The sequence below is a fragment of the Excalfactoria chinensis genome, chromosome 3 (assembly GCF_039878825.1).
Source record: "Excalfactoria chinensis isolate bCotChi1 chromosome 3, bCotChi1.hap2, whole genome shotgun sequence".
Taxonomy (NCBI): domain Eukaryota; kingdom Metazoa; phylum Chordata; class Aves; order Galliformes; family Phasianidae; genus Excalfactoria; species Excalfactoria chinensis.
In genome coordinates, this window is record NC_092827.1 from 97624458 (window position 1) to 97636868 (window position 12411).

The window sequence follows — 12411 nt, forward strand, 5'->3', positions numbered from 1 at the left end:
TTTTATTCACAAACCTATGTCAAACACGAAACGTCCTATGTATAACCCTGTTCTAAGCATTCCTCAGGAAAACTGTGTCTAAACACATGCTCAAACCTCTGCAGGTTCTATTTTTACCCTATTTTAATAACATAATCTGTTAGTATGCTTTAACCATTGCAGTGTTCAGTGAATACAGCAGACTGTGCGCTTTATTTAAAGCAATGTTATGCATTTTTAAATACCTGATGTGTTTGCAGTTCTGACACTATTTACCAATAGTGCCATGGTAAAACAACAACGTACTTGAGAAAAAGAAGCACAAAAGTATTATTCCTCATCGTTTACTTAGCGTTTTTTGCTGTAAGTGTTCTTTCACCAGTGAGGTCAAACCATTGTCTACTTGGGGGGAAAAAAGCATATAGAAAAGGTGTAAAAACACAGTACTTCCCTGCGTGCTTTATGTATCTTCTTTCTACTGCTTCCTACAGCGTTTACACAACCCGCAGGTTAACAGAACTATAACAACTCAAGCTTGAGAAAGCCGGTTCAGCTCAAACACGATCTGGCTGACGTTGCACACACCCTAAGCACCAGATGTACGCACTACAGAAGCTCATTCTCCAGAAGCAAATCGGTACCAACCTACTCTTTGAAGGAGGGAACTCTGGCAGATCCTGACGCTTAAGAGCTGAGGTTTCAGCTGGATGCAGACAGGCCCTGGGGACTCCCCCGGGAACAGGCGCTTTGCAGCCTCTGAAGTTCAAGACGTTTAACCCTCTGGCCACACAGGTGGAACGGTTTGCAACGGGATGGGTTTGCAAACAGGATTGTGGGATTATAAATACAGGCTCAGACCGCTTCCCCGTGAACATCAAAAGAGCAAAAACTTACAATGAACCATTTCCTATGCAATAAAATGTTACTCCAGCCCCCAGGAATTAGAAGTTAAACCACCTCACAAGGCAGCACCACCAAGATCTCATTGCGCTGCCCTCACTCAACGTGGCAGCCGCAGCGTCACCCCCCAGCCAGCCGCCTCACCCCTCGTCCAAGATGGCCGACCTACAATGAGTGAGGCAGTTTGCCAGCATTCAAGATGGCGGCCGCGCAGCGGTCCGGCTGCTTCCTGTAACGGGGCGGCCATTCCCGCAGCAGCGCTCCTCGCTTATTTATTCCTTCCCACTCTCGCGGCCGTTGCTGGGAGTGACGCCGGTTCCAAGGGCGGTGGCAGCGCTGAGGCTGACGGGAGGAGCGGGGCCAAGTGGGCGGTGGCGGCGGGGCAGGAGGCGGTGGCCGCCGGGAGGGGGCCGGGCCGCCGCGACGCGGTTCCTGTCGCCGTGACATGGGTTCCCCCTCGATGGCGGCTGCCGCGGGAGGCCTCAGGTAACCGGCCGCGTCCCCGCGCCTCTTCCTCGCCGCCGCCATGCCCGTCCGGGCCCCGCCGCCCGCTGCGCAGCCCTCAGGTAGGACGGAGGCCACCGCCGCGCTTTGCGGGTCGCCGCGCTTTAGCGGCTCGCTTCCTCCGGGCCTGGCCGGGGAAGGTACCCCCTGCCCCGCGGAAGCGGACGGGGTTTGTCCTGGGGCCGAGCGCGTTGGGCGCGGGCCCCGTGAGGGCATCGCCTCGCCGTCCTTCTGTCCCGCGCCCGGGAGGGGGACGAGGAGAAAATCTCCACAGCGCTTTCCCGTCCTTCGCTCCCCTCAGGGGACGGGACTTCAGAGCAGGCGGCCGTCTCAGTGCTTTGCCCTTCGGTGAGCCCAGCGGGTTGCGGAGCCGCCCGGCCGGGCCCGTCGTGAGGTGGCTCCCAGCCGTGTGGGGCGGGCATCTGGGGGCCGGGGACCTGCCTGCAGCCCCTAAAGTCGCTTTTCAGAGTGTCAGTCGCTGTAGATGATGTGTTGGAGAAAAGTTATCTCATAAGATTTTTTTTTTATTTTCTTTTTTAAATTTTTCCTAGTGGTGGTGTACTAAAATGGGGAGAAAATTGGTAAAGTGCCAGTGCTGGTGCTTCAGTTTGCTGCTGTAAGTGGCTGCCTGATAGACCACAGCGTTCTTCTGAGAGGAGATGATTCCTTAAATCAGGGGTTACACCTTAAGTGTTCCTTCAGGGTGTCACCGAGTTGGTATCCCGATGGTTGCAGCCCTCCATCCAGCTTCAGCACTCTGTGTAGAAACTGAAACTTTGGCGAGTTTAACGCTCCTTGTGAAGTGAACCTCTGCTCATAAGGTAGTAGGTGGTGCTTCATCAACAAGAGCTGTGTTGTGGTGGTCATGTAAGTTCTGATTTCATGCGTGGCTTACATTGTGGTGTGCCTCATCAGAGCAGATTTCTTCAGCTGTTTGTGGCAAAGTGAGCGTGGTGGATGTTGCTTTGTTAACTGGGCTGGTCCTCAGAGGTTGAGCGTAATTAAAAGTATTTCCATCTTGGTTTGTTCTCTGGATGTATCAACCAGACTCGGAAAGCCAATTAGCCTACTTTAAGCCTAAAAACATTGTGTTGTCAGTGCACCCAGAAGTCTGTGTGTGGAGATATATCTGGAGGAATGTAAAACTAGATGGGAGAGCTGGGAGAAGGAATGAAGTACCTTTGACTGCTAAGCACAAATTTGAGAGTAGGGGAACTTAGACATAAATTTACTATGTAGAAAATAGACTTCAGAGAAAGTAATGTGCTGCGTTGGTTCCATTTCACATGATGTTTTTATTAGATACGTGCTACGTGACCTTCTAAGGTCATGTGAAAGTATGACCCCTTCTCTTGACTTCCTTAATTTGTTTATAAGTAAGCAGCTAAAGGATCTCAGCCTGCAGGTTCACGCTGTCCAGTGAATGTTATTGTTGCCGTGATCATGGTTTCATTTAGCAAAGGATTTTGAATATCGATAAGGCTTAAAATTATTCACAGTGAATTGATATTTGTGGTACGTATTTCTGTTGATTAAAGCAGGGTGTGGTTTTATGTTTGTAAGTGAAAGTCAAAAATTGCTTCACTAGCTTAAGTTAATGTCAGCATTTTGCGCCTTAGTTACATCAAAATAACTCTTTCTGAAGCTCTCAAATACTTTCAAAAGACTTGTCTTTCACAGCAGAAATAATAAACCAGCTTCGACAGACTTCAGTCAACTCTTTGCCCTTTCCTTCTGAAATATTCATAGAGCTGTCCTTGCAGAAAGGTAGCAGTATCAGCTGGAAAACCTGTGGTAAAGAAACCGATGCTAGGTCTGGTTTCCTCTATGCTCTGCAGCATAATCATCTTTCAGATACTTATTATCTTTTCCTACGAAATGCTCATTTCTTTCTATGCTATTGTATTATCTGACAACTTAAACTATGTCTTTGCCAATGTTTCACTGTGATGGCATGCTAACCTTTTCACAGGGATCCAAAATACTCATTTATGACTTCTCTGGATAGTCTTCTTTGGAGAAGTGCCTTTTTTCGGCTCCTTCTTATCAGGTTTCTTGCTATTTTGCCTGTTAATTTTATTTTTCCTTCTGCTCATAAGCTGCTCCTTATGCACAAATATAAATAAATAAAATCTTGAAATGTGCCTTGTGTGAAAATTGACAGTCTTGTTTGCAGTAGACTTTTTCCAGTAGACTCTCTTCTATGCTTATGTCTTCAGCAATGAAAGCTTTGGATTCACATCCAAACATCTCTGTAATGGCACTGGTTGAAAGGTAACTTCTGTATGGCAAATGATTTGGGGTTTTTTTCTAAGTCCAAGAGTCCTGTTCTGGAAGAACCACAAGACAAATCCTCTTTTCTCTTTGTTATGTTACAAGGTTATGGGGAATGGAAACATGAAACCTTAAGCTCATTTATCTGTTGAAAGATGATGGAAAATATACCTTATTCTTTTGGAGCATTAGATGTCCTTCGTGTATTGTGCTCGTAATATCTGTGGGTGGAATGAATGGCCAATGATGTCCATCATAAGTGCGTTTAACTTTTTTGCGTTGTTCTTCTTACCTACTTGTACCCTGTCAAAGGAAACAAGCAAAAGTTTACAGTGATGGAGAGAAGAACTGTGGTTGATCTGCTTGTGCTGGCATGTTTCCTCTGAGCTTTCTGAGACCCTGTGCTGTAAGAGTGCACTTCTGGGCTGCAGTAATCTGCTCTTTATTGTAGTATTGATGAAGTGTGAAGGTTTTAGATGTACTGGAGAACATATTGCTCTGTAAATAAATCTCTAGGAAGAGTTGAGCTTAGGTAATTTACTTCTAATACTTCTTAATCCAGAATCTTTTGATCTTGATTTGGAACGGGTTCCTAAATAACACACGTTACAAGAGTAACATCCAGAAACACATTTTCGCACAGAGTTGAACACTGTTGTTAAATGTATTTGAGAAATGATAAGAATGAAAACATCACAGTTATGTGTGACTTAGGCAATCTGTCTCACTTTACACATTGTATGGATGTGTACAGTACATTGTGCACAAGTGCAGTGTTCCCATGGCACCAGATTCTAAACCTGATTGACTTTCCCAGCCAGGCATGTTTGCTTACATGAGTTGAAAACATGCCTGTTCTTAGAACATCTTCCCCAATGTGTGTTCGCAGATTTAGATTTAGACAGTGCCTGTATCTGCAGCTGTTGAAGCAAAATTGTTTGATCAGTCAGTTGATTTTGAGTGGTAACATTAGGTGGTTTTCTTGTGTGTTGTAACTTTGTAATTAGTAACCTGGTCTTTTTGTTTCGGGGAAGCAATGCTTTGGTGGCTAAGAGAAGCATGGTCGACCAACTCAGTGTCCATATTCATATATTTCAGGCACGTCTTGGATTCCACAGTTAAGTCTAGATGGAATAAGGAGAAGTGAAGCAGCGCAGCTAGTGAAATCTGTTTTTTCATCACTTCTTAATAAGGAAGATATTGCAGACTTATTTACATTTCATATTTGTATCACCTTCCCTGCTCTTATCATATGTGATGGGGAGGAGGAGCAGTGGCAAAGAGGTTTGATTCTGATATAGGCTGAACTGTCTGAGGATGCCTTGTTTTCACTGCCTGGTTGGGGAAGGCAAGAGGTCAGGAAGACTGAGATAAGTGTCTGAATCCTGATGGAAGTCTCCTGAGTTTTGCTGCTTCAGTGTTCTTCTTACAGTGCTTTCTAATAGAAGGTGTCTGGCATATTCAGTGTTTGTTGAAACCGCAGTAATGCTCAGTGGTATCGATTAATTCCAAACGTTGGGTGATGAGAAATAAGGCTTATATTTAGATACCGCGGATGTATTGGAGTTAGGGAACGTTGTTTTCCTCAACTTATAAATGTCCAAGCATAAACAGTGTCCTGAAACTCCTGTGCTGGATAATGGACCTTCTGGCTGTAACAACATCAGATTCAAAATCGAAAGCATTGATTTCTGGAGGCTTTATGAAGTAAACATTTTCCTTCTGTATGTTATTTGCTGGTAAGTTATTCCAAAAAGAAAAGTGAACTTAATAAACCAATTTAGGAACATATTGACTGCAGCTTGGAGAATGACTCTTTCTAGATTGGATTGTGTTTGTAGGGATGTTAGTTTAACAGATTTCCCTCATTTACAGCTGCCCTTCTAGAAATGAGCTCTCAGGTGCAGTACAGAAAGACCGGAAATCCATTTTCCATTGTTAATAAGGCAACGAAAAGGCAAAGTTAGAAAAGTAGACAGCTTTTCCTACTGCAGGGCAGCGCTTTGCAAAGTCTAAATCCGTTCTTTGCCGAGATAGTTTTGATATTTGTCTGAGGAATTCCCTTGCAGAGAAGAGCTGAATGTTCTTGGAAAGAATGGATTCTAGCAGCTGATGACTTGAACCCACCTCCTTGGCATTGCAAGCTTTTCACTGCCAGGCATTTTGGGGACATTGTTTCTGTCATGGGAATCTTGCTCATGTCATCCCTCCTTATTTTATGTTTCTTTATGGGTTTTGATGGGTTGCTTAACTCAGCTTTGCTTTCAGACTAAACCACAATTGAGTGGTTATTCATTGTGTTGCTAATATTCCCCTTAAGTTCAGGGAAACGTTCTAATCTACGATGAGTTTATTGAAGTTTTACAAATCTCAGTTATTTCTTAGCAATATTCTTAGTACTCTCCCTTTTTAAATTTAACTTTATATATATATAGGTTTTATGTAAGAACTGAACATGTCTTAGAAAGTACGCAGACAATGAGCTGTTTAAACCTGCTTTGGTGTATTGTATTTATGTTGTGCTTTTTTGCTGCTGTGTCTTTGTTAGACTCTCTGTTACTCTGCAAAAAGGTAATGAACAGTGATGTGGCTCAGTGTGAGGAAAGCAGATATTGTTCCCTATTTCCTACAAGAAAATAATAGGACACCTTGGTTTGATAGCATTTTGAAAACAGAATTAATGACTTGAGGTAAAAGTAGCGTGTGAATTCGGTTCTTACAAATCCTTGCATTATCAAAGCTTAAATCATCTACTGCTGTAATCTTTTCCAGCTTTACAGAGTTCTTTTCTCCCTTCTATTGCTTTGTTTTAAATTAAGTCAGATTATGTGCTGAAATGCTCGTGTCCTTAGGAAAAAAAGGCTTAAACCAAGAGCTGCTATAACAGAATTTAATCTGACCAAATTGATGAGCATTGTTTTTTTCTTTAAAAGAAAATGTTAATCTGCAGTTATAAGTATATTGATAAATGACTCTGATAGTGCAACTTTAATGGTGAAATACTGAAATTTGTGAAATTCCTTCATAATGAATAATCCAGATATGAAAAAACACATGAAAGCAAGAAGTAGTGTTTTCAGCAGGTGCTTCTTGGTCTGTTTCTTGATACTAAGTAAAAGAACAGAAAATGGGAAAGACAATTCTTTGGTACAATGTTGGGCAAAGTATGGCATGAGAAATTGATGACAATGATGACAATCCATTATCACTCTAAGAATGTGAACTATATGATTCAGAGGAGCTTGCTGACACTTGTCAACGTAAATCTGTGACTGGGGGTAAATTAATACCATCTAAACAGGAACACTTAAATAGCTTCTGATTCTTTGCTTATATCTGTAAGGTCTGCTGGCAGAAATCTGAATTGTTACATGTTTCCAATATAATATAGCTGCTGTGTTCTGTGCAGGTAAAGGCTGTTACAGTTTCCCTCAAGGAAGTATCGTTACTATGTAGTATGTTGGAAAAATTGGTGTATCCATTCAGGTAAATGCTAAAGTGCACTTGAACTTCTTAGCTGACTTTTAAGTTTCAGAAATAGGGGGAAAATAACTAATGTGTCACAGTCATTGGGGTATATTTTTTTTGCCATTGTTGTTTCAAGTTCTGCTTCTTGAGTAAAACACACTTTGCAAGTGAAAGGGTTAATCACTTGAAATACTGGTTTTGCAAAATGCTACAGCCCAACAGCATGACTGATAGAATATGTCTGAGTTGGGTGTAGAGTTCTGTACTACAAAAAAAGCCACAGTTCCAGCTCTTAGCCCTCATTTGAGATGCCAGACAGCAGGGATTAACTGAGAGAATTAAGGAACAAAGTTGTTCTATCAGACCTGTGGTTTATCACCAAGTTAATGTTTCCATGAATGGTAATGAATTGGGTTCAACTTTTTGTGGTTGGCAGGTGGAACACTTCAGTCTAGTCAAGAAAGGGGATCATAATTAAACGTTTTCTGAAGGAAACTCCATGAAGTCTAAAAATGCCTATGCTGTATTTATGTTGTGTGGAGATTTGGGAGTATACCCCATTTAAGAAACCATCAGTAATTAGTCAGCCTGAGGGCGGGGGAAGACTGGTATGATGCTCCTTCCTTCTGATAAGCACTTAGTTTGCTAGTAGTTTGGGTGCTGTAAATAACAATTAAACTGTATTAGCGTAACCTTATGCTCGTGTATAGTGCAGATTCATACAGACTCTTGAACATGAACTTTTAGAATGCATCCGTAGCATCATGGGAAATAAATGGCTTTCAAAAAGCCATCTATTTTGATAAGCAAGCCCATACAAGTGATTATGCATTTGGCTTGTATGGGTTAAACTGATGGGACTCACAGAAAATGTGGATTTGAAGATCTGATCAGAGCTTTGATGGTTAACTAACATTAACACTCCTTGCAGATCTTGTTTTGGCAACTGTTCCTGAAATGTGTGGAGCAGAGTACTGTGCAGTGAGACTGCTGCTGTGTAAATGATGCCTGTGATGTTTTCAAAGTGCTTTGAAATGAAAAATTGAAGGAAGTGTCTTGTATGCGGCAGAAGGTGCAGAAGGGAAAATGTTTGGGTGATCGGAAGTCTTCCTGCAAGTTTAATTGGGCTCTGGCAGTCTGCTTCAGCCCTGGGTTACCTCAGCTGTGCTTTCTCTTCTTTGCATACTTTTTTGTCATTTTAACTTCTGAACTTTCTATGTCTTGTGGGTAAATTCCTGTCAGCGATGGTGTTTGTTGCCCCCATGTTACTCATTTTGTTTTCTGAATGTTGACTTGTTTTTCTTAAAGACTATCCTCTTCCCTTTGAATTTTCTGAACTCTTTTATGGTTTATTTCTAGGTGAGGTGAAGAGAATAGTAAAGTAAGCCATCAACATAAGAACATGGGTAGAGTTGTTACAATAGATAATGTATGGAATTAGTTCCAGAGCAGGCATGAGAGCTTGTGATGTCAGGTTGTGGAGCACTAACTAATGCAGGATTGGCCATGATATTTTGAATAACACAAGTGACAAACAACTTGTATGTGCCTATATTCATAAAAAGACTGCAAGGGACATGCTTACATTGATGCAAATTCTGATACCTTCTCGTTTTAATGGGAAAGCTCCAAAGTAGTTCATTCAGGTCTCTGACTCACTGTGTTATGGTATAACTTTAAGCTTCAGTTGTCCGAGCTTCATCCTTTACACCCTTAAGTCCTGAGTTATGATAAGTGCAATTTAAAAAGAAAAAAATACGGGCCAATGTTTTAGTGCATAATTTCGGAGGTTTCTCAGCATCTTGCCCATCTCATTTGTATACATCAAGCTGCAGTAATCTGGGTGAGCCACTGAGCTACAGACATCTCTTAGCTGAGCAGATGAGCTGCAGCTGAACCAGATCCCTTCCAAGATTTTTGAAATCTTTAAGCCATAACAATACAATGTGAATTTGTTTTATTACTGAATCAACACAACTGTCCATTGACGTCACTGTCTATGTGTAGAGCTGTAAATGCATGTATGTGCTAGCTGGAAGCAAATTCCTCTTTCTATTGCATGCTTTCTCCTGCCCTTCTTGTGACCTCTCATCAGTAAAAATAAGAGCTCTGGCATTGGAGAATCTGGCCTGCCTGGATTTATGTCCTTTTAACTTAAATATAACTGCTCATGTGACTTAATTATTCTAAAACTGCTTCAAAAGAAGGAAAGTCTGAGATTGTATCCATGTGGAGTTTTCTTGATGCGTATGATAGTTTGGTTCCACTTCATCTTTATTGCTCCTCCCACACTGAGGACTTCAAGACTGGGTCTTGCAGACTTCAGAAATCTGGTTTCTAAATCAAGTGAGTTATCTTTCTGACTTTAGCTTGTGTTAACACAAGCATTTGGCTTCTTGAAACACATTATGCGTTATAGACTACCTGTCTGAGAGTACTTGAGACATTTAGGGATTTTGTTTGGGTTTCTGCTTGAATTCCTATGAATTTAGTTGCATACATAAATTTTTATTTCCAGTATAAATCAGTGATCCGTAGAACACTCATCTTCTGTTTTAAAATCTGTTCTCTCTTAAAAATGACTTTCTAGAGGTGTCTTTTGGAGGGCTTGTGAATCTCTGCCTAATAAAGAATAAAACATGTAACGATGTGATAAAATTTAATGTTGGGATTGCATTGGCTTCAGTGACACTAATTGGTCTTGGACATTGAGCTCAGAATGAGATTCTTTTGTTGTTCCTTTTTTCTTTCCTTCTCTTTGTTTGTTTGATAGAACTGTTATTTTCACCTTCCTTTATTTCAACCAAATAAATCCACTTTATTTTTTTTTTTTTTTTAGTTAAAAAAATAACTCCCTTTTCCAGGACCAATGGCAGGAATCAGGATGAGGGAATTCCATTCCAGATGGATGCCATTTTCCGTCCCTTCCCATCACTGTCATTGTGTTACTGAGGAGCTACTGATTTGTGACCCTAGCAGTCACAAACTCCTGATACAGTGCTGGTCAGCATAGCAGTCTCCCCTTAGCTTTGAAGAGCATTTGCCCTAAAATCCATTGCCTTAAGATGAGCACAGCTGGTAAGCCCCCATATCTTTTTCCTACAAAAGAACAGTCGGCAGTTCCACTTTCCTGGACATTTATTTGTGTGTAACTTACAGATCTTCCTCTGCAGTAAAATGTTCAGGATACAGTCATGGTCTGGATGTTTCATCTTAGGGCGAATGACTGACTGCAGTAAGTTTTGGAAATGCGGAAGTAAAGAGGGAATGACTGCTTGGATATTTGCAAAGAATAAATGCTGTTATGGTATTTAGTGGATGGAAAACCCAGAAGCTTTGAAAGTAAGCAGGTTGGAGCAATCTCAATATGAACTCAAACTCACGCTCCACAGACATCTTGGATGAATCTTTATGTTCACACGTGACACTGAGCAGCAACTGCTAAACCTTTATGGAAAGCAAAGAGTGCTTTTGGCTGCTGAAGTCTCTGAGATGTGAGTGAAGTTCCTCACAAATACCTTGTTGAGCAGCTGGTGCTGAGTAAGCCTGTGTGGGAGCTTGTTGACAACTTTAGCTTTATTCTAAACAACACTTCTCTGCAGTCTTCAGTTTCCTTGTTATGTTACTAATTACTTCTTGGTTTCATTTTGATAAGCAGGCTACTTTGTAACTGCAGAATACCCCTTAAAAAACAGAAAAACAGAACACGAAGAGAGGTTAGTTCCCTAAAAGTTATTGGGCTTCCTTGGCAAATGCACCGAATTGTTGGGCTGAAGTGCTGTGGGTTGTGGTACTTGAAAAGAGCTACAGAGCTTTGTTTGTTGTTGTTATGCCCTTGTTGTTTAGGTTCTGTGTGTGGCTCTAAGTCATTGGCCAATTGCTTTGGTATTGAGGATTCCTGTTTTATTTTCACTTCAGGAGTGTTGTAAAGTTTGCACTTTAATAATTAGAAATTCAATTATTTTCTATTTATAACAAGGTTTCATTTTCTTATTTTTCTATAGGTAATCCTTAGTGTGTTGCTAAAAATTATTTATACAAATGTCATTTGGAATGGAAAGAACCCAGTTGCAGATCTCCCTCTATGGGCCCTATGTTATAAACCAGTGAAGTGGTGTGTACAGTTGTGAGTGTGTAGGTTAACAAATCACTAAGTAGCACTATCATGTCTAATAGTGAAATATGTCTAGCCTATTTTGGGGGGATTGGGGGAAAACAGTTCATACCTTGACTGTGTCTGCAGTAGTTTGCAATGTTCGTCCTCAATCTGTGCTTATCTAGGCCACCACAGGAATGCTTTCATACTACTTCTACTTTTGTGTTTAAATATTTTATGGGTAATCTTGCTTCATTCTGCTTTTGAGAATAAGATTTGTTGGAGAAGTTAGCTTTGCTCTAGGCTTGGAAGGTGCTTATTGTGGTGTTTCCCAACTGGTGGTTTGTAGGGCAAAAGCAGGCAGGCAGCAGTAGTTGGGGGGCAGCATGCTTTAGCTTGGAGTTATGAAATCCAAAGAACATGATAGAAACCCATGAGCAGGTAGGGACTTAAACATTCAGACAGTAGATCACAGCTAGCAATTATAAGGGTAGCTTCTCTCAGCGTTCCTAAATGGTTTCAAAGTGGAAAAAGTGGAAGCAGCTTTAGAAATCTCTGAAGCTACTGTCTGAAGGTATCTTAAGTACGTGACTGTTGGCTGTCCATCAAGTAGTTTAATTATCGTCACACAGTCAACTGAGGGCACAACTGCGTGTGGGAGAAGGTAGGCCTGGGTAAGTGGCTATTTCATGAATTGCTGGTGACAGCAAGTTGGCAACTGGTGGATTAAAGCTCAATTTAGTTGCATTATTACGCTCCGCAACAGCTCAAGATAAATATATTTTATGTTATGGTGTTTCAGTGCTGTCTGTTGAGAAATCTAATCATGTAGTTGTTTACAAGAAACATCCTCAGTAGTTTCCTTGTCATTTCTAAAACTGGAAAATTGCTTAAAAATGAGTCTGAGGAATTCTTGCCACCACCTTTATAATGTGCTTTATGTATCCAGCAGAACTGTTACTGAAAGATAGTTGTCTTAGGCTTGAGCTGTGGCTGCCATCTTTTTTTTGCCTGTCTTCTGATGTAAGCCTTGCTTGCCTTCTTTGTAGAGAAAGAAAAGCAGTATCTTTAAATACTGAGAGGTATGGGTAAATGTTCTGCAGACATTTTACATGGTGGTATCTTATCTTTCTTTTCAAATATGAGCGACATTTACCTATACATAAACTTCTAAAATGTGAAACAAACAA

General features: G+C 41.3%; 1 protein-coding gene across 3 annotated transcripts in view; it reads left to right on the forward strand.

The window, feature by feature from the left end:
* Positions 1-1227: 1227 nt before the first annotated feature.
* Positions 1228-12411, forward strand: part of AFTPH (aftiphilin) — a 44914-nt gene continuing 33730 nt past the window's right edge. For 2 of the 3 annotated variants that reach the window (XM_072333877.1, XM_072333879.1), the window contains exon 1: positions 1228-1445. The gene's annotated coding sequence lies outside the window, so the exon portion shown is untranslated. The remainder of the gene's footprint in view (positions 1446-12411) is intronic. The other variant, XM_072333878.1, reaches the window with a different exon arrangement.